The sequence below is a fragment of the Carcharodon carcharias genome, chromosome 10 (genome assembly GCF_017639515.1).
Source record: "Carcharodon carcharias isolate sCarCar2 chromosome 10, sCarCar2.pri, whole genome shotgun sequence".
Classification (NCBI taxonomy): domain Eukaryota; kingdom Metazoa; phylum Chordata; class Chondrichthyes; order Lamniformes; family Lamnidae; genus Carcharodon; species Carcharodon carcharias.
Window position 1 is genome coordinate 110,667,227 of NC_054476.1, and position 20,558 is coordinate 110,687,784.

The following is a 20,558-nucleotide window of genomic DNA, read 5'->3' on the forward strand; positions in this document are numbered from 1 at the left end:
TTTGGCTAGAGCTAAGGAATAATAAGGGTGCAATTACATAGCTCGGTGTAATATATAGACCACCAGCTAATGGAAAGGATATAGAGGAACAAATCTGCCAGGAAATTAGAGAGGTGTAAACATCGTAGAGTAGTTATAATGGGGGCCTTTAATTACCTGTATGTAGACTGGGATTGTGGTAGTGTAAAGGGCAGTGAGGGACTAGCGTTCCTTGACTGTATTCAGGCGAATTTTCCACAGCAGTATGTGTCTAGTCCAACAAGAAAGGGGGCACTGCTAGACCTGGTTCTTGGGAATGAGGTGGGCCAAATAGATCAAGTGACATTAGAACATACCAGATAGGGGCAGGAATAGGCCATTTGGCCTCAAGCCTGTCTGCCATTCAATAAGATCATGGCTAATCTGCCCCTGGCCTCAACTCCTCTTTCGTACCAGGTCTTCATTGCTCTCAACTCCCCGATGTTTCAAAAATCTATCTATCCCCACTTTAAATACTTTCAGTGATCTATCCTCCACAACTCTCTGGGGCAGAGAATTCCAGACATTCACTACCCTCTGAGAGAAGAAATTCCTTCCTGTATCTGTTTTAAATAAGTGCCCCCTTATTCTGTAACTATGCCCCTTAGTTCGAGATTCCCCCACTAGTGGAAACATCATCTCAACATCTACCCTGTCAAGCCCCCGTTGAATCTTGTATGTTTCAATAAGATCACCCCTCTTTCTTCTAAACATTAATGAATGAAGGCCTAACCTGTTTAGCCATTCTTGGTAAGTCAACCCCTTCATCCCAGGAATCAGCCTAGTGAATCTCTTTTGAACTGCCTCCAATGCCAGTATACACTTTCTTCAATACAGGTACCAAAACTGTACACAGTACTCCAGGTGTGGCCTCACCAACATCCTGTACAGTTGTAACAAGACTTCCCTATTTTTAAACTCCAACCCCCTAGCAATACAGGCCAAAATTCTATTTGCCGCCTTAATTACTAGCTGCACCTGCATGCTAACCTTTTGTGTTTCATGCACAAGAACACCCAGATCGCCCTGTGCTGCACATTTTTGGAGTGTGGCTCCATTTAAATAATAGTCTGCATTTTGATTCTTCCTACCAAAATGCATGACCTTACACTTGCCTACATTAAACTCCATCTGGCAAGTTTTTGCCCACTCACTCAACCTATCTATATCCCCTAGCAGATTCCTTCTGTCCTCTTCGCAACATGCCTTCCCACCTATTTTTGCATTGTCAGCAAATTTGGATACATTACACTCTTCCCCCTCCTCCTTTTATTAGTCATTAATATAGATAGTAAATAATTGAGGCCCTAGGACTGATCCTTGTGGCACTCCAATAGTTACGTCTTTCCAACCTGAAAAAACCCATTAATCCCAACTCTCTGTCTTCTGTGTGTTAAACAATCCTCAATCCAAGCTAATACATTACTCCCAATACCGTGAGCTCTGTGACAGTGGGGAACATTTAGGGGACAGTGATCGTTGTATCGTAATGTTTAGGATGATGGTGGAAAAGGATATTGGTCAATCCAGAGTAAGAATAATCAGCTGGCAGAGGGTGGACTTCAATGGGGCAAGAACGGAGCTGGGCCAGATAGACTGGAACCAAAGGTTGGCAGGAAAAACAGTAGCTGATCAACGGGCTACCTTCAAAGAGGAGATGGTTTGGGCACAGTCCAGGTATGTTCCCTCAAAAGGGATAAATAAATCCAGAGTTCCCTGGATGAGAAAAGAGAGAGAAGTTTAAGTTAAAGAAGAAAAGCATGCTTACGACAGGTGTCAGGTAGAAAATACAATTGAGAACCAAGCTGAATGCAGAAGGTTCAGAAGGGATGTGAGAAAGCAAATACGAGAAACAAAGAGGGATGATGAAAAAAGACTGGCAGTTAACATAAGAGGAAACCCCAAAGTATTCTATAAGCATATCAATAATAAAAGGGTGGTAAAAGGGCCGATTAGGGACCAAAAAGGGGATTTACACATAGAGGCAAGAGGCATGGCTGAAGTGTTAAATAAATACTTTGCAACTGTCTTTACCCATGAGGCAGCTGCTCAGCTGCTGCCCAGGTCATAGTGACAGAGGAGAAAACTCAAGACACTAGAAGGGTTTAAAATTCATAAGGAGAAGGTATTGGATAAGTTGTTATTACTTAAAGTTGATAAGGCACCGGGACCGGATGAGATGCATCCAAGAATACTGAAGGAAGTGAGAGTGGAAATTGTAGAGGCACTGGCAATAATCTTTCAATATTCCCTGGATTCGGGGGAGATGCCGGAGGACTGAAGAATTGCAAACATTATGTCCTTGTACAAAAAAGGTTGTAAAGATCTGCCCTGCAGTTTGACTTCGGCAGTAGGGAAACTTCTAGAAACAATTATTCGGCATAAAACTAATAGTCACATGGAAAAATATTGATTGATTCAGAAGAGTCAGCATGGATTTGTTAAAGGAGAATTGTGTCTAACTAACTTGCTGTAGTTTTTTGAAGAGGTAACAGAGGTGGTTGATGAGGGCAAAACTGTTGATCTGGTGTATATGGACTTCCAAAAAGCGTGCGATACAGTGCTACACAACAGACTTGAGGAAAGTTATAGGTCTTGGAATAAAAGGGACAGTAGCAATGTGGATGCAAAATTGGCTTGAGGGATAGGAAATAGAGTAGTGGGTATTTTTCGAGCTGGAAGAGGGTTTGTAGTGGAGTTCCCCAGGCTTGGTATTGGGACCCTTGCTTTTCCTGAAATATATAAATGATCTAGATCTTGGTGTGCAGGGGACAATTTCAAAGTTTGTGGATGACACAAAACTTGGGAGAATTGTAAACTTTGAGGAGGACAGCGTAGAACTTAAAAGGACATTGACACACTGGTAGAGTGGGCAGATAGGTGGTAGATGAAGTTCAATGTGGAGAAGTGTGAGGTGATGCACTTTGGTACAAAGAACATGGAGAGACAATATAAAATAAAGAATACTATTCTAAAGGGTGTGCAGGAGCAGAGAAACCTGGGTGTATGTGTACATAAATAATTAAAGGTGGTAGGATAGGTAGAGGCACGGTTCTCAAGCATACAGTATTCTGGGCTTCATTAATATATATAATTATAGATTATAAGAGCAGGGAGGTTTTGATGAATTTATGCTTCGGTCTCAGCTGCAGTATTGTGTACAGTTCTGGGCACCACACTGTAGGAAGGATGTGAATGCATTGGAGAGAGTGCAGAAGAGGTTTAAGAGAATGGTTCCAGGGATATGAGATTTCGGTTATGAGGAAAGATTGTAGAAGTTGGGGCTGTTTTCCTAGGAGAGGAGAAGGCTAAGAGAAGACTTGATAGAAGTTTCAAAATCATGAGGGGTCTGGACAGAGTAGATAGTAAACAGATTGAGAACCAGAGGGCACAGTTTTAAAGTGTAAAGTATAAAGCAAAAAAAAAACAAATGTGAGGTGAGAAAAAACTTCAACAGCAAGCAGTTAGGGTTTGGAATGCACTGCCTAGAAGTGTGGTGGAGGCAGGTTCGATTGAGGCATTCAAGAGGGCATTGGATGATTATTTAAATAGAAACAAAGTGCGGGGTTACAGGGAAAAGGCAGGAGATTGGCACTAAGTTAAAGTGCTCAGAGAGCTGGTGCAGAAATGATGGACTGAATGGCCTCCTTCTGCACCGTAACAATTCTGTGATTCTGTGAAAACATCCTAAGACACTTTACAAATTGTCAAACAAAATTTTGTCACTGAGCCACATAAGGCAGATGATCAACAGCTTTGTCAAAAAGGTAGGTTAGGAGGAGGTTTAAAGGTTGAAAGCAAGGCAGAGCTGCGTAATTTAAGGAGGGAATTCTAGAGCACAGGGCTTTGGCAGTGGGCGGCACATCCACCAGTGAAGTGGTTAAAATCTGGGGTGGTCAAGAAGCTAGCATTGGAAGAGCACAGCTATCTTAAGAGGGTTGTGAGGCTGAAGAAGGTTATTGAGAAAGAGAAGTGGGGGGTCTTGAAGAGATTTGAAAACGTGTAATTTTAAATTTGTGGCATTGCTCAATAAGGAGCCACTGTAGGCTAGAAGTGACAGGTTAAAGTTGTAAAGCTACAAGCAGTGTACTTTGAGACACTTTGTAAACAAACTACAGCTCCATTCTTTCCTCTTCCTGGCATAATACTTGCCATCCAGCCCAAATTTCCCTCTCTCCGTTGCTGAGCTAACTTCAAAATTTAGAAATAAAAACAAAAAACTTTGGATGCTGGAAATCCAAAACAAATACAGAATTACCTTGAAAAACTCAGCAGGTCTGGCAGCATTGGCGGAGAAGAAAAGAGTTGACGTTTCGAGTCCTCATGACCCTTCAGCAGAACTGTTCTGTTGAAGGGTTATGAGGACTCGAAACGTCAACTCTTTTCTTCTCCACCGATGCTGCCAAACCTGCTGAGTTTTTCCAGGTAATTCTGTTTTTGTTCAAAATTTAGAAAGCAAACTGTGATCCAATTTCCTGGCTAATGACCTGTCCACTGCGACACAACTGTCAACATAAATCCAGATTGACATATGGACAAGTATATTATTCAATAACTGATAATATGCCTGGAACAATATTTATCAAATGCATCAATACAGAAAATATTTACACACATCAGTAATGCAAGTCTTGCATGTGGCATGTACTTGTCCATGTTGAGCATAATTCATGCATCACAATTTCTACGTCATTTTTTACACAAACGCTTTGAGAAACTGTTATGGAAAATTGCTTTCTCAACATTTTATAATGGAATATATAATTTCTTTGTTCCAATTTAGACACCTGTTCCACGGTGGCATTGGGGCCATTCATGTCTGTCTTCCACTTTGGTCTTTCTGGATATTGCTTACAATGTTTTTCAATTGTTAAATCTCAATTTTCAAAGTGCCCAGGACCTCCCCTGGCACCTTCACCCTTTGCAATAGCCCCACCACCAACTAAAACCTCTTATAGCCACCTAATATCAGGCCTTGGGCTGTAGTGCACCTCACCAGGTTATCGGCATGGTTTAACCTTTGGCTTAATGCTATGGCCTACTCTGCCCATTTCTCGCTGGCAATTGGCGTTCCATCTCTCATGAATCCTTAACAAGCAAATAAACTCTTTCACCAATAGAAATACATAATAACTCTAAATTCCATTGTAAGCTAAGGGTCTTTTAATAGATTGACCTTTAGAGACATTTGATTCTTTTTAACTTGCATGGAGTGTTTGGATAGTGTAATAACATGTTAGAGGATCACTTACAACCGAGTGAGGAGGGACAAACTGGCCCCCCTTTATTCAACCCCCTTGGTTGCAGCAAAGGTTTTTCAATTTATTTTCCCCAGAGATGCCTTTTCCAATCCAAATGTATTTATTTTTTTAATAAGGAGCAAATGAAACCAGGTTTTCTTGAATCAAAGAAAGAGCAAGTTTGTTAGCTACGAAACCAGAGGAAAAATAATAAAAGACGTGACGACACGTGCACACAGATATCAGAAGTAAGAAAAGTTAGAGTTGAAATAAAAGTTAAAAGAATATATGATTAAATCCTTTGCTAGTCCTTGAGGCATAGATTGTTGAACATTGCGGCCTTTTGATCTTAGCTGGTTTCCTTTAAAATCCTGGAGTTGAATCGAAGTCCAGGTTACTGCACTTTTCTGGAGACAATTTCCTTCCTTAATTCTAACCTCCACCTCCCAGAAATCGATGGGTTTTTCCTGAGGTTCTTTCTGATGGACAGTCACTATCTCTTGGGTTGGATTTTTATACTGCAGTGATAGGACTTTTCATAACTTAAGAGCAAGAGACTACCTTCACCTCTCCCTTCAGTTTTTCCAGATGACCTTGATGACTTCTCTGTGTGTCTGGCATGACAAAACCAGGTCTTAAAAACATCCAATCTATGTATTCCAAAAAAGGAATTCAATTAACACATCTTGCAGTCATTGCAGTGGAACAAGTAATCAGATTTTGATCTTTGATGTCAGAAACTTTTAACACATTGCAAGATAGTAGAAACCAACGGAGATGGGATTATTTCATCCTCCACAGTGAGGTTTGAGTGTCTGTTGGGTGTATTAGGTGTATCTGACTGATTAGTAGTTACCATTGTCTTTACTGGTGATCAAATTCAGAGCTTTGCATTTTAATCTCTTCCTTAAAAGTGTTGGGTTTTGATGTCAGTAGGCTTCCTTTGAAATGCCTCTCTTCACACTCCCTTTCAGAGGGGGTTCTTGTTTGCTTTACTTGCCTTCACTTTGGAACGTAGTCTCACATTTTCAAGCAGTCTTTGCGCTCTCATTTTAAATTACAGAATTTCCAGTCAGTTGAAAGTTTTCAAAACTCCTTTCAAAAATAGAGGTATAGCTTTGTGACAACATGGAGTTAGCAAAACTATATTAAAGGCAAAATGCTGCGGATGCTGGAAATCTGAAACAAAAACAAAGAATGTTGGAAAAACTCAGCAGGTCTGACAGCATCTGTGGAGAGAAAGACAAAGTTGTCATTTCGTGTCTGTATGAGTCTTCAGAGCCAAAGAGAAGTACAAAAGTGGTGAAACATATACTCTTCAAGAGGGGGTGGAACAGATGAAGCTGGATAGAAGGCCAGTGATGGGTGGAGGCAAAGGAGAGATTGCAAAAGATGTCATAAACAAAAAGTCAAAGGGGTGTAAATGGTGGTGATACTGGCTAAAGGAGGTGCTAATGGTGACATGAAGAGTAGAAAGCAGAATGTGATTACAGCCGGACCAGAGTAAGCACTCTGGTAAGGACAACATGAGCAAGTACTCTCTTCTATTTTTCCTTAGTTCTGTTGAAGAGTCATATGGACTCGAAACGTTAACTGTGTTCCTCTCCGCAGATGCTGTCAGATCTGCTGAGTTTTTCCAGGTATTTTTATTTTTGTTTTTGTTTTGTGATGAGCAAGTGACAGATGGCCCTAGTGGGGATGGGATGGGGGGGGATTGTGGTGGGAAAAAAGATTGAAAATAGGCTAAAAGGGCCTAACAGGCTATCTGTTCCAATGGTGCCACTTTCCAAAACAGTGCTTCTGACTTGTCTCCCTTTGTCCTTAACCAAGGTTTGCCACCCACGGTGGTTGACAGGGCCCTCAATCGTATCTGACCCATCTCCCACACCCCTGCCCTCATACCTTCCTCTCCCTCCCAGAGTCATGATAGGATCCCCGGGGTCCCTCTTATGCCACCACCAAACACATCTCCCCTTCACCCCCTCCCCCCCCCCCCAACCCCCCGTTGGCATTCCGTAGGGACCGTTTCCTCTGGGACACCCTGGTCCATTCCTCCATCACCTCCAACACCTCAGCCCCCTCCCACGGCAGCTTCCCATGCAATCGCAGAAGATGTAACACCTGCCCCTTTACTTCCCCCTCCTCATCGTCCAAGGACCCAAACACTCCCTCAATTTGCTTTCTTGCATTTGCTTTTCCCTATGCGGTCTCCTCTACATTGGAGAGATCAAATGCAGAGTGGGTGACTGCTTTGCAGAACACCTTTGGTCTGCCACAAGCATGACCCAGACCTTCCTGTCGTTTGCCATTTCAACACTGCACCCTGCTCTCATGCCCACATGCCCGTCCCTGGCCTGCTGCAATGTTCCAGTGAAGCTCAACTCAAATTGGAGGAACAGCACCTCATCTTTCAGTTAGGCACTTTACAGCTTTCCAGACTGAATATTGAGTTCAACAACTTCAGTCCATGAACTCTCCTCCATCCCTTTTTCAATATTCATTTTTATTTGGTAATATATATTTATTTTTCCACTTAATTTTATTATTTATTTTAAAATTTATTTCCATTTTTATTCATTGTTTTATCCCCACCTTTTATTTTATTTTCGATCTTTTTTCCCACCACCGCTCCCTCCCCCAGCCAACCTCGCCTCACCCCACCCCACCCCCACTAGGGCCATCTGTCACTTGCTCATGTTGTTCTTCCAGAGTGTTTAAACTGGTCCGGCTATTATCACATTCTGCTTTCTACTCTTAATTTCACCATTAGCACCTCCTTTAGCCAGTATCACCGCCATTTACACGCCTTTGACCTTTAGTTTATTGCATCTTTTGCAATCTCTTTGCCTCCACCTATCACTGGCCTTCTTTCCAGCTTCACCTGTCTAACCCCCCTTAAAAGTATAAATTTTGCCACTTTTGTACTTCCCTTTAGCTCTGAAGAAGAATCACATGGACTTGAAACATTAATTCTGAGATAGCAGAACTGCTTGTCCTGTTTCTCCCCCACCCGCCCCCCCATACCTTTCCCTAACCCCCAGCTCAACTTCCGTTATTCTGTTGTAAATTAGGGACCGCAAGAAAAAAATTTAAACGTTGGAAGGGATTAGACACATTGTACTCCCAAAAACTTGTCTTTTTTATGTTTCCATTCATGTTGCTAAACAGTACTTTATTGGAAGATGCTTGAAATCCTAATTAGTTGAATTCGGATTGAATTGAAAATCCTAATTATGGCTTCCCTGCAGAGCAGATCCTGTTCTGTGCTTTTACAACGATAAGAGCATTCCCAGAGGCAAAGGGATGTTAAAATGCACATCACTCCAGATCAGTCTAAGTTGGCTCTATTTGAAGTCTTCTAATTGCACTTAATTGCATATTCTTCCTGCCCATTAAACACCCACTTACTTCCATTTTGTTCATTTAATGCCATAACTTAAATTTTTGTAACCATTAAAGGATCTAATTTTGTAATGATAACCTTTACTCCTTTCTTTAAATTCTTTCACGGAATGTGGCTGTTGCTGGCTAGGCCAGCACTTTTATTGCCCATCCCTAATTGTCCTTGAGAAGGTGGTGGTGGTGAGCTGCTGCATTGAACTGCTGCAGTCCATATGGTATAGGTACACCCCCAATGCTGTTAGGGAGGAGTTCCAGGATTTTGACTAGGCGACTACTATATGCACCCAATGCCTGCTTTCATACCTTCAGTTGTAGTGTGATGATAATAAATGTACTTCCCTTGTCTGACCATTGAGTTATAATTTGTGAGGAACAATGTATAATTTTTGAGTTGAATGTATACATTTGTGTGTTAAGTAAGGTAAAAGGGTTTCAGTTTCATGTACGTTTGGTTTGAGCCTTGGTGATTAGAAGTCCAGGTGGACCTGTGGCTGAAAGGTCAGTCTTTTGGGTTTGTTTGTGTATGTATACAATTTTAATGAGGTTTTACAAACCCTGAAGTTAAAGGATGGGTTATAAAGGGGTTAGATGTTTAGTGATTTTGGGAAAAAAAACACAAAGAAAAAACTGGGCTGTTGCCTTCTGGCAGTGGTCAAGCGACAGAGAGACACAGAAAGACAGGAAGGGTTCAGTGTATCAGAGGATTTTTCAGCTCTCTGAGAAAAGTCCAAGGCTAATGTGACAATAGTTAATTGAATAGTCAGTCATAGGACTTTTTTAAAAATTAATTTACAAGATTTGGGCATCGCTGGCTAGGCCAGCATTTGTTGCCCGTCCTTAATTGCCTTTGAGAAGGTGGTGGTGAGCTGCCTCCTTGTACTGCCGTAGCCTGTGTGGTGTAGGTACACCTATAGTGCTGTTAGGGAGGGAGTTCCAGGATTTTGTCCCAGTGACAGTGAGGTGGAGTGACTTGGTGGGGAACTTCCAGGTGGTGGTGTTCCCAATTATCTGCTGCCCTTGTCCTTCCAGATGGTAGCGGTCATGGGTTTTAAAGGTGCTGCCTAAGGAGCCTTGGTGAGTTTCCGCAGTGCATCTTGTAGGTGGTGTACACTGCTGCTTCTGTGCATCGGCGGTGGAGGGAGTGAATGTTTGTGGATGGGGTGCCAATCAAGTGGACTACTTTGTTCTGAATGGTGTTGAGCTTCTTGGGTGTTGTTGGAGCTGCACTCATGCAGGCAAGTGGAGAGTATTCCATCACGCTTCTGACTCATGCCTTGCTGGTGGTGGGCAGGCTTTGGGAGTCAGGTGAGTTACTCACCGCATGATTCCTAGCCTCTGACCTTCTGTTGTAGTTACAGTATTTTTATGGCTAGTCCAGTTTAATTTCTGGTCAATGGTAACCCCCCAGGATGTTGAAAGTAGGGGATTCAGCGATGGTGATGCCATTGAATGTCAAAGAGCGATGGTTAAATTCCCTTTTGTCCTTTTGTTGGCGATGGTCATTGCCTGGACTTGTGAGTTACAACACAAAAGGAAACATACTGCAATTATAGGGAGGCGCATGGATATGGAATAATTGCAATAATTCCCCAATGTCTATGAAGGACACATGGGAGAGCATGCAGTGAACACCATTACGACCCCAGCTGATGTAAATACTGAGCAAGTTAGATCCCAGAGTGAAACCTGGCTTGACAGATCCTAATTTTTTTTTAAACCATGGAGAAAAGTTACTGAACAAATTCTCGGGAGTCTGATGAACTTCTAACACAAAGAATAAAATATTTATTAAACAAGAAAAATGAACTATATTACACCAGGCAAAAAGGTTGGAAAGATCTCAATACAAACAAAAGATGATTCAATTTCACAACATTCCTTTACCAGCAATATCTTTACAGACACATAAACAAATGAAGGGTTACCATGAGCTTGACACAAAGGCTCCTTGCTTGTTACTTGCAACTTGTCAGCCCAAGCCTGGATATTGTCTAGGTCTTGCTACATTTGGACATGGACTGATCAGTTTAGCGGTGTTGCTGCTGAAACAGAGTTTAAAGTGCAGTTATTTTTGGGTGTCTTGGGGAGAGATAAGATCTGGATGAGAAGTATCAAGTGAATGCTCAAGAATTCACCAGAAGAAAACTGTACATATGCCAGTCCCAAGCAAGGAGCCTTTGTATCAAGCTCATGGTAACCCTTCATTTGTTTATGTGTCTGTAAAGATATTGCTGGTAAAGGAATGTTGTGAAATTGAATCATCATCTTTTGTTTGTATTGAGATCTTTCCAACCTTTTTGCCTGGTGTAATATAGTTCATTTTTCTTGTTTAATAAATATTTTATTCTTTATGTTAGAAGTTCATCAGACTCCCGAGAATTTGTTCAGTAACTTTTCTCCATGGTTTAAAAAAAAGTTAGGATCTGTCAAGCCAGGTTTCACTCTGGGATCTAACTTGCTCAGTATTAACATCAGCTGGGGTCGTAATGGTGTTCACTGCATGCTCTCCCATGTGTCCTTCATAGACATTGGGGAATTATTGCAATTATTCCATATCCATGCGCCTCCCTATAATTGCAGTATATTTCCTTTTGTGTTGTAACTGCAATCATCTAGTTATTCATCATATTTGATGTCAATTGGACCTTGCTTTGAACAGGATTGGCTGCTGCTCTTGCCTACACAGTTCCTCAGCTGTATCGGTTAAAGGGGTAAATAAATACAAGCTCATTGTTGAAACAGTTGCACAAGCGTTATGCTCATTTAAGGATAAAGATTGTAATATTGAGCGTGATGTGAGTCAACTATTATGGAATGGTGAGAAAGAAAAGATAATGAGGTAAACCCAGGCTATAAAAAGATTTTTTAGCAACTGCCTTCATCATTGAGAAGACTGCAAGCAAAATTACCTACAATGAAGAAGTATCAAATTTAGTTGTACTGGCTCAGTGAAGGAGTAGCAAAGACATGGAATTGTGGCCTTTCTTTTAGGTAAACTTTAGTAATTCAAGCAATGTTGGTGCTCAGAATCAAATTACAATGGTTCATATTCAGCTAAAACAGGGAGAGATTTACTTTGTATTTGGATATATTTTCCACATCAAGCATGCATGCTAAAAAGTCTCTCGTCTGATAAAGGAAACAGGTTCTTTAATGGGTATTTAATGGTATTAGCCTTTTCTGACATATGTAGATAAGATGGTTCACAGATAAAGTATATAAATATTGATTAAAAATTATGCGGATGTTGGAGGGGGGAATACTGGCCTCTTTTTTAGAGCTGACCTTTTGTGTTTGTATTTTTAGGGGATGAGCTGCTGGTTTTAGACTCTGCCTGAGTGGTATACTGTTTTTTACATCTATTCACTGCCAACTCATGAACCAAGTTATGTCAGCACCTTCGCAACACTACTAACTGAACTCACCTGGAATTCTTTTGCAATTGCAAATTAGAGTTAGTAACTAAGCTGTTCATCCCACAGATTTAACCACAGATCTTTTTATAAAGCTCCTCTCTCATTTGTCCTTGGCACAGATTTTTCTTTTTGATCCATTTCTCAGTGCTGTGATGAAGCCATATCATGGCTGAACTGCTGATTCATGTAAACGAAGAAAGAATTTGCATTTATATTATGCCTTTCATATTCCCAGCAAGTCCCAAAGTGCTTTAAATGCAGTGATGTACTTTGGCAATGTTAGTGTTGTAATACAGGTAAACACGAGCCAATTTGTTTATCGCAAGGTACTACAAACAGTAATGAGAGTAACGATCAGATAATTTATTTAGTGATAGTTGAAAGATAATTATTGGCCAGGACACCAGGCAAAGTTCCCTTGCTTTTCTTTGAATAGTGGAGAGAGATTTTAACATGCTTACCTGAAAGGACAGATGGGACCTTGGTTTAACGTTCTGTTTGAAAGACGACACTTCAGCAGTATAGAGTCCCCTCAATACTGCACTAATATCGGCCCCAGATTATATGTTTAGGCTTCTGGAGGAGAGCTTGAATTGCCAATGCATTGACTCAGAGGCAAGAGTGCTACCACTGAGTCAAAGCTGATGGTCCTCGACCCAGGAGCTAAAGAAATCTACTTGATAATCAGGCTATTTTTCAGCCCTTTCCTTGTCTTCATAACAAAATACAGTTTTCCATAAGCATACCTCCTGCAGCTCAAAGCTTAGACTTTTATACACACCGTGCCACAGAAATCCTTTTCAGAATCTATCAGAATAAAAAGCTTGTATTTATATTGTGCCTTGATTTCTCAAAGATCTTTTATGCAGCCATTTTCACATTATAAGATTCTACAAATCTCGATGCAATGGATGCTTCAGTTGCACGCTGAAGACTTGGAGTTGGGTTTTAAATCTGTAACTTTCTGACTCGCCTGGAGTGCCACCAACTGAGCCAAGCTGATACTGAGCTGATATCCAGATTAAGCCAAGGTGTAAGATATCATCATTTGCCAAAAAAATAAATTGTCTTCATTATTAGCTAGCTGTGCCTGTTTAACATTCGTAGACATGCCCAGTATCAAATTGGAGTAACTAGTTTCATTCTGTATTGAATGACATGGATTTATTTCAGCAGGTTTATTGGCTTAAGTTGAAGTTGTTTCAGGTGAAGCGCTGTCCTGAGGTGATTAGCTTCAGTAATGTCAGTTTGGCCTAAAGCTTTTTAAACTGAAGGTATTATTCTTTGAGAAGCTATGCTCATTCTTTAGCAGTTTCAGAAATCCTGTTAATAAAGTTGTGCTAAAACATGATCATTGCTGGCTTGTTCAAGTGAAGGGAAGAATATTCTGGTTTAAAGTGAGTGCTAATGACCTCAAAAGCTACTGAGCTGTGCGTAAGGGACCGTCATTAACCTGAGAGTGCTCGAGTACTCGTGTTTTTTTTAATTGCACGTTCATTTTCTTAGCCCATCAGATCTAATAACTGCTTCAAGCCAGTGTCTCCATTTGCCATCATGGAATCATGCAGCAAAGATGGTGGCCATTTGGTAGTTTGTGCATGTGTCAGCTCTTTGAAAGAACTATGCAATTAGCCCCACTGCCCCTACTTTTTCCCCATATCCCTGTAAATTTTCCACTTCCAATTCCCTTTTGAAAGCTGCTATTTGACACTTTGGGACAATGCATCCAAATATATGCATTGCTGTTTGAACAAAAAGATGTTAATTATTTATTGTGACCACTTTGGTTTCCAGGAGGGATACTGATAGAGGAACTCGATCTTCAGGTTGCCAATGTATTAAGGACTCCAGTGTTGTTGCAAGCTCATTTAGTGTTTCAGTATATTGGTGAAAGTGCAGTTAAGCCAGTACACTTCTTTCCTGCTACTGGTAATGCATCACCTGAAACAATGTCATTCCATGTCATCCACCAGCAGTGGTAACCTAAACAAAAACAGAATTACCTGGAAAAACTCAGCAGGTCTCGCAGCATCGGCGGAGAAGAAAAGAGTTGAAGTTTCGAGTCCTCATGACCCTTCAGAACGAGGTGAATCGAAGGAGAGGGGTGAAATATAAGCTGGTTTGGGGGGGGTGGGGGGAGAGAAGTGGAGGGGGGGTGTGGTTGTAGGGACAAGCAAACAGTGATAGGAGCAGATCATCAAAAGATGTCACAGACAAAAGAACAAAAGAACACATAGGTGTTGAAATTGGTGCTATTATCTTAACGAATGTGCTAATTAAGAGTGGATGGTAGGGCACTCAAGGTATAGCTCTAGTGGGGGTGGGGGGGGCATAAAAGATTTAAAAATAATGGAAATAGGTGGGAAAAGAAAAATCTATATAAATTATTGGAAAAAACAAAAGGAAGGGGGAAGAAACAGAAAGGAGGTGGGGATGGAGGAGGGAATTCAAGATCTAAAGTTGTTGAATTCAATATTCAGTCCGGAAGGCTGTAAAGTGCCTAGTCAGAAGATGAGGTGCTGTTCCTCCAGTTTGCGTTGGGCTTCACTGGAACAATGCAGCAAGCCAAGGACAGACATGTGGGCAAGAGAGCAGAGTAGAGTGTTAAAATGGCAAGCGACAGGGAGGTTTGGGTCATTCTTGCGGACAGACTGCAGGTGTTCTGCAAAGCGTCGCCCAGTTTACGTTTGGTCTCTCCAATGTAGAGGAGACCGCATTGGGAGCAACGAATGCAGTAGACTAAGTTGGGGGAAGTGCAAATGAAATGCTGCTTCACTTGAAAGGAGTGTTTGGGCCCTTGGATGGTGAGGAGAGAGGAAGTGAAGGGGCAGGTGTTACATCTTTTGCGTGGGCATGGGGAGGTGCCATAGGTGGGGATTGAGGAGTAAGGGGTGATGGAGGAGTGGACCAGGGTGTCCCAGAGGGAACGATCCCTACGGAATGCCGCTGAGTGGGGGGGGGGGGGGGGGGGGGGGGGGGTGAAGGGAAGATGTGTTTGGTGGTGGCATCATGCTGGAGTTGGCGGAAATGGCGGAGGATGATCCTTTGAATGCGGAGGCTGGTGGGGTGATAAGTGAGGACAAGGGGGACCCTATCATGTTTCTGGGAGGGAGGAGAAGGCGTGAGGGCGGATGCGCAGGAGATGGGCCGGACACGGTTGAGGGCCCTGTCAACGACCGTGGGTGGAAAACCTCGGTTAAGGAAGAAGGACGACATGTCAGAGGAACTGTTTTTGAAGGTAGCATCATCAGAACAGATGCGACGGAGGCGAAGGAACTGAGAGAATGGGATGGAGTCCTTACAGGAAGCGGGGTGTGAGGAGCTATAGTCGAGGTAGCTGTGGGAGTCGGTAGGCTTGTAATGGATATTAGTGGACAGTCTATCACCAGAGATTGAGACAGAGAGGTCAAGGAAGGGAAGGGAAGTGTCAGAGATGGACCACGTGAAAATGATGGAGGGGTGGAGATTGGAAGCAAAATTAATAAATTTTTCCAAGTCCCGACGAGAGCATGAAGCAACACCGAAGGAATCATCGATGTACCGGAGAAAGAGTTGTGGGAGGGGGCTGAAGTAGGACTGGAACAAGGAATGTTCCACATACCTGTTCTGTGTTAGAACAAAGAGAATCTGAAATTGTACTGCTGAGCCTCTTTTTCACTGACAAGTGCGAAAAAGGCTAAAAGGTAGAGATAAAACAATGGATGGAAATACATTTAAAAATAATTGAAATAGTTGGGAAAAGAACAATCTATATAAATTATTGGGGAAAAAAGGGGGGGATTGGAAAGGAGGTGGGGATGGAGGAGAGAGTTCATGATCTAAAATTGTTGAACTCAATATTCAGTCCAGAAGGCTGTAAACTGCCCAGTCGGAAGATAAGGTGCTGTTCCTCCAGTTTGCTTTGAGCTTCACTGGAACAATGCAGCAGGCCAAGGACAGACATGTGGGCATGAGAGCAGGGTGGGGTGTTGAAATGGCAAGCAACAGGGAGGTCTGGGTAATGCTTGCGGACAGACCGAAGGTGTTCTGCAAAGCGGTCACCCAGTCTGCGTTTGGTCTCTCCAGTGTAGAGGAAACCGTATTAGGAGCAACGAATACAGTAGACTAAATTGAGGGAAGTGGAAGTGAATGCTGCTTCACTTGAAAGGAGTGTTTGGGCCCTTGGACGGTGAGGAGAGGGGAAGTGAAGGGGCAGGTGTTGCACCTTCTGTGGTTGCATGGGAAGGTGCCATGGGAGGGGGGTTGATGTGTAGTGGGTGAAGGAGGAGTGGACCAGGGTGTCCCAGAGGGAATGATCCATGCGGAATGCCACCGAGGGGGGTGAAGGGAAGATGTGTTTGGTGGTGGCATCATGCTGGAGTTGGCAGAAATGGCAGAGGATGATCCTTTGCACCGCATCAGCCTCCGCATTCAAAGAATCATCCTCCGCCATTTCCACCAACTCCAGCATGATGCCACCACCAAACACATCTTCCCTTCACCCCCCCCACCCCCAGTGGCATACCGCCTATCACTGGCTGTACTTGTCCCACCCCCTCTTATACCAGCTTATATTTCACCTCTCTTCTATTTTTACTTAGTTCTGTTGAAGGGTCATTCGGACTCGAAGCGATAACTTTGTTCCTCTCCGCAGTTGCTGCCAGACTTGCTAAGTTTTTCCAGGTATTTTTGTTTTTGTTTTGGATTTCCAGCATCCGCAGTTTTTTGCTTTTATAATCAGGGATGAGCCTAGCCAGTGATGCCCACACCTCGTAAATGAATATAAAAAAGTGGATATATTGTGAGGACTTTGACACTTTTTTTAACTAAATTCTCAGTATTAACATTGATTAATTATTACAAAGGTATTAAATATCCCTTTCTGACTGCTTATTTTGAATCTTGATTCAGATTTTAAATTGTTTCAATATGTGAAAAGCAGAATTAGATTAGATTTCATTGCAGCTTGAGGTGACGTATCTGTGAAGTGGAAGAAGCTGGTGATAGTTAAATATTCATGAGTTTTCTTAAATTTATTCCACCCTGCTCTTGTCTAACAGCGGAGTATCTCAGAATAAAAAGTTAACTTTAATTTGAACTCCAGTTCTAAGACTCTTGGGTGTGGTTTTGGTACGATCACTTCCCAGTCTGTTTAGTGAATCATTTAGAACTGTCGATGGTCATATGACTGTGTAAAGGCAAACTGTTCTTAAAAGCTTTTGCCCAATACCATGGTTGTTACACTCAAGGAGCAGAAGGGTTTTGGGTCATAATTCCCAGTCACCCATGGCTGTGACCCAGAGGTGTCGAAGTCTTCAGAATTTGGGGTATTGTTTTATAACTAGTGACGTCAACAAGAGCATATGAACTCCCAAGATACTGAGACAGGCTCATCTTGATTGCAATGCAGCATATCAAATGCACTCAAGTCAATAACTGTTTGAAAAGGACAGCAAGAAGAGGCATACAGAAAATTGTTTTTTCTTGGCCTTCTGGCGTTTGCAGCCCTAGAAAGATGTGAAACCTTTGTGTAAGATTGTTTTAGAATCATTTAGTGCTTGGATTGCAACCACTCCGCAAAAGATAGAGCGGTCATTACGAATGACATTGGACTACTGTGCTAATTCTTGTAGATGATATGTGGTTTTGCTTGTAATTTAGTCTATAGAACCACAGAAAGAGGCCATTCAGCCCATTGTGTCTGCGTTGGCTGAAAAAGAAAAAAGAAAAAAACTAGCTGCCCATTTAAATCCCACCTTCCAGCACCTAGTCCAGAGCCTTGCAGGCTACAGGTGCAGACCCAGGTACTGGACACCATTTTCTTACTGCAGGCTAATCAATGATTTATGGATGTTTAGCATTACATCATCACCTAGCTATATGCCTGATGAAGGGAACGCCTCTGAAATGTCACAAATTGCCTTCTCTTTACAGATGCTGACTGACCTACTTATTTTCCAGCATTTTCTGTTTTGATTTCAGATTTTTCATATCTTTAAGTTCACTTTGCACTCCTACTTATAAAAGCCAGGAACCTGAAGATTTTCTTTGCAACTTCATCTATTGCCCTCCAAATTATAAAGATTGTATTTGTGAGCCCTTAAGTCTTTCTGCTTCATTTAATGTATATTTCCTCTCATTCTTCCTCCCAACATATGTAACCCCTCATTTCTCAGCATTAACTTTGATATCTGGCCACCCAGTCTATTAACCTAAAATAAAAGCAAAATACTGTTGATACTGGAGATCTGAAATAAAAACTAAAAGTGCTGTAAAAACTCAGAAGGTCTGACAGCACCTGTGGAAAGAGAAACAGAGTTAACATTTTGAGTCCAATATGACTCTTCAAAGCTGATGAGCTTGAGCTCATTTTCCTCCCACACTTTCAATCAGTCGCTCTGACTACTTCCACCTCCAAAGCGTAGCCCAGTTCCACCCTACTTCATTCCCCACTGCCATCAAGACCATAATCCATGGTGCTAAAAGCAAAATTCTGCGGATGCTGAAATCTGAAACAAAAACTGAAAATGTTGGAAAAACTCAGCAGGTCTGACAGCATCTGTGGAGAGAGAAACAGGGTTGACATTTCAAGTCTGTATGACTCTTCAGAGCTACAGAGAAGTAGAAATGTGATGAAATTTATACTGTTTAAGGGGGGGTGGAGCGCAAGGAAAGCGGCGGAGACACAGGATAAAAGAGCATGAGGAGAGCAGCGGAAACACAGGATAAAAGAGTGCGAGGAGAGAGGCGGAGACGCAGGATAAAAGAGCGCGAGGAGAGCAGTGGAGACGCAGGATAAAACTGAAAAAGTGAAGTCACAGGAAAGTTGTGACCTGATTAGTTAGTAGGAACTCTGCACCAAATTTGAAAAAAAAACACTGCAAAGCTAATTATTAAATTAATTAACTAAGTAGAGATGGCTGGGCAGATGATGTGCTGTAGCTGTATGATGTGGGAGCTAGCAGATCCCATTGCGAACCACAGTGACCATATCTGCAGTAAGTGTTGGTTGCTAGAGGAACTCCGGCTCAGAATTGATTAACTGGAGTCCGAGCTCTGGACGCTGCGGCACATCCGAGAGGGGGAGAGTTACCTGGACGCTTTGTTTCAGGAGGCGGTAGATTAAGTTCCTCAAATTTGTTCAGTGGTCAGGGTCAGCAGGGTGTGACTGCAAGTGAAGCAGGTAGAGGGATCCTGTGTTCAGGAACAGAGGAGCCTCAGCTCTTGACCTTGTCCAACAGGTACGAGGTACTTGTTCCCTGTGTGGATGAGGAACAGGGCTGTAGGGAGGATGAGCCATCTGACCACGGCACCGTGGCACAGGAGGCCATTCAAGAGGGGGGAGCAAAAAGCCAAGTGGGAGTTGTAGGGGATTCTATAATTAGGGGAATTGATAGCATCCTTTGTAAGCAGGATCAAGAGTCCCGCATGGTATGTTGTTTGCCTGGTGCCAGGGTGAGGGACATCTCTGACTGGCTTGAAAGGATTTTGGAGAGGGAGGGGGAGGATCCAGTTGTTGTGGTCCACTTCGGGACAAATAACATAGGTAAGACTAGGAAAGAGGACCTGTTTGGGGATTATCAGGAACTAGGAATTAAATTAAAGAACAGGTCCTCAAGGGTTATAATCTTCGGATTACTACCCAAGCCACGTGCAAATTAGCATAGGGACGCGAGAATAAGGGAAGTAAACACGTGACTAAAGGAGTGGTGTGGTAAAGGGGGGTTCCATTTCATGGAGCACTGGCATCAGTACTGGAACAGGAGGGATCTGTACCGTTGGGACGGTCTCCACCTGAACCAACCTGGGACCAATAACGAAAAGAGTAAATAGGGTGGACAACAGGACTTTTAAACTAGAAAGGGGTGGGGGGGGGAGGTAAAACTCCAAGAAATATGACTAATGGGAAACAAAGCAGCAGGTTAGCATGTGGGGAGGTGGATTCAACTTCATGGAAAATTATGAAAAAACTGAAAAAGGAGGAGAGCCCAGGAGAGGCTATTAAAGTCTCCAGAACACAAAATAGGACAGAGTGTTTGGAAAGGGCTAGGAATCTAACTTCAAGCACATTAGATAAAGGGACTACAATGAGAAGGAGGACAGGAAATACAGGACTGAAAGTGTTGTATTTGAATGCAAGCAGTATACGAAATAAGGTAAATGAGCTTGTGGCGCAGATTGACAGGTATGATGTGGTGGGCATCGCGGAGACATGGCTGCAGGGGGATCGGGACTGGGAGCTAAATATCCAAGGATATACATCCTATCGAAAAGATAGGCAGGTTGGCAGAGTGGGTGGGGTCGCTTTGTTAGTAAGAAATGAAATTAAATCAATAGCAAGAAATGATGTAGGGTCAGATGATGTAGAATGTGTGGGTAGAGTTGAGGAACCGCAAAGGTAAAAAAAACCATAATGGGAGTTATGCACAGGCCTCCGAACAGTAGTCAGGCTGTGGGGCACAAGATACACCAGGAGATAGAAAAGGTGTGTAAAAAAGGCGAG

The 20,558-nt window shown here is 42.5% G+C and overlaps 1 protein-coding gene across 2 annotated transcripts in view; it reads left to right on the top strand.

Moving 5' to 3' along the window:
- rabep1 (rabaptin, RAB GTPase binding effector protein 1) overlaps nt 1-20,558 on the top strand; it is a 133,048-nt gene that overhangs the window by 34,606 nt on the left and 77,884 nt on the right. The window lies entirely within an intron of this gene.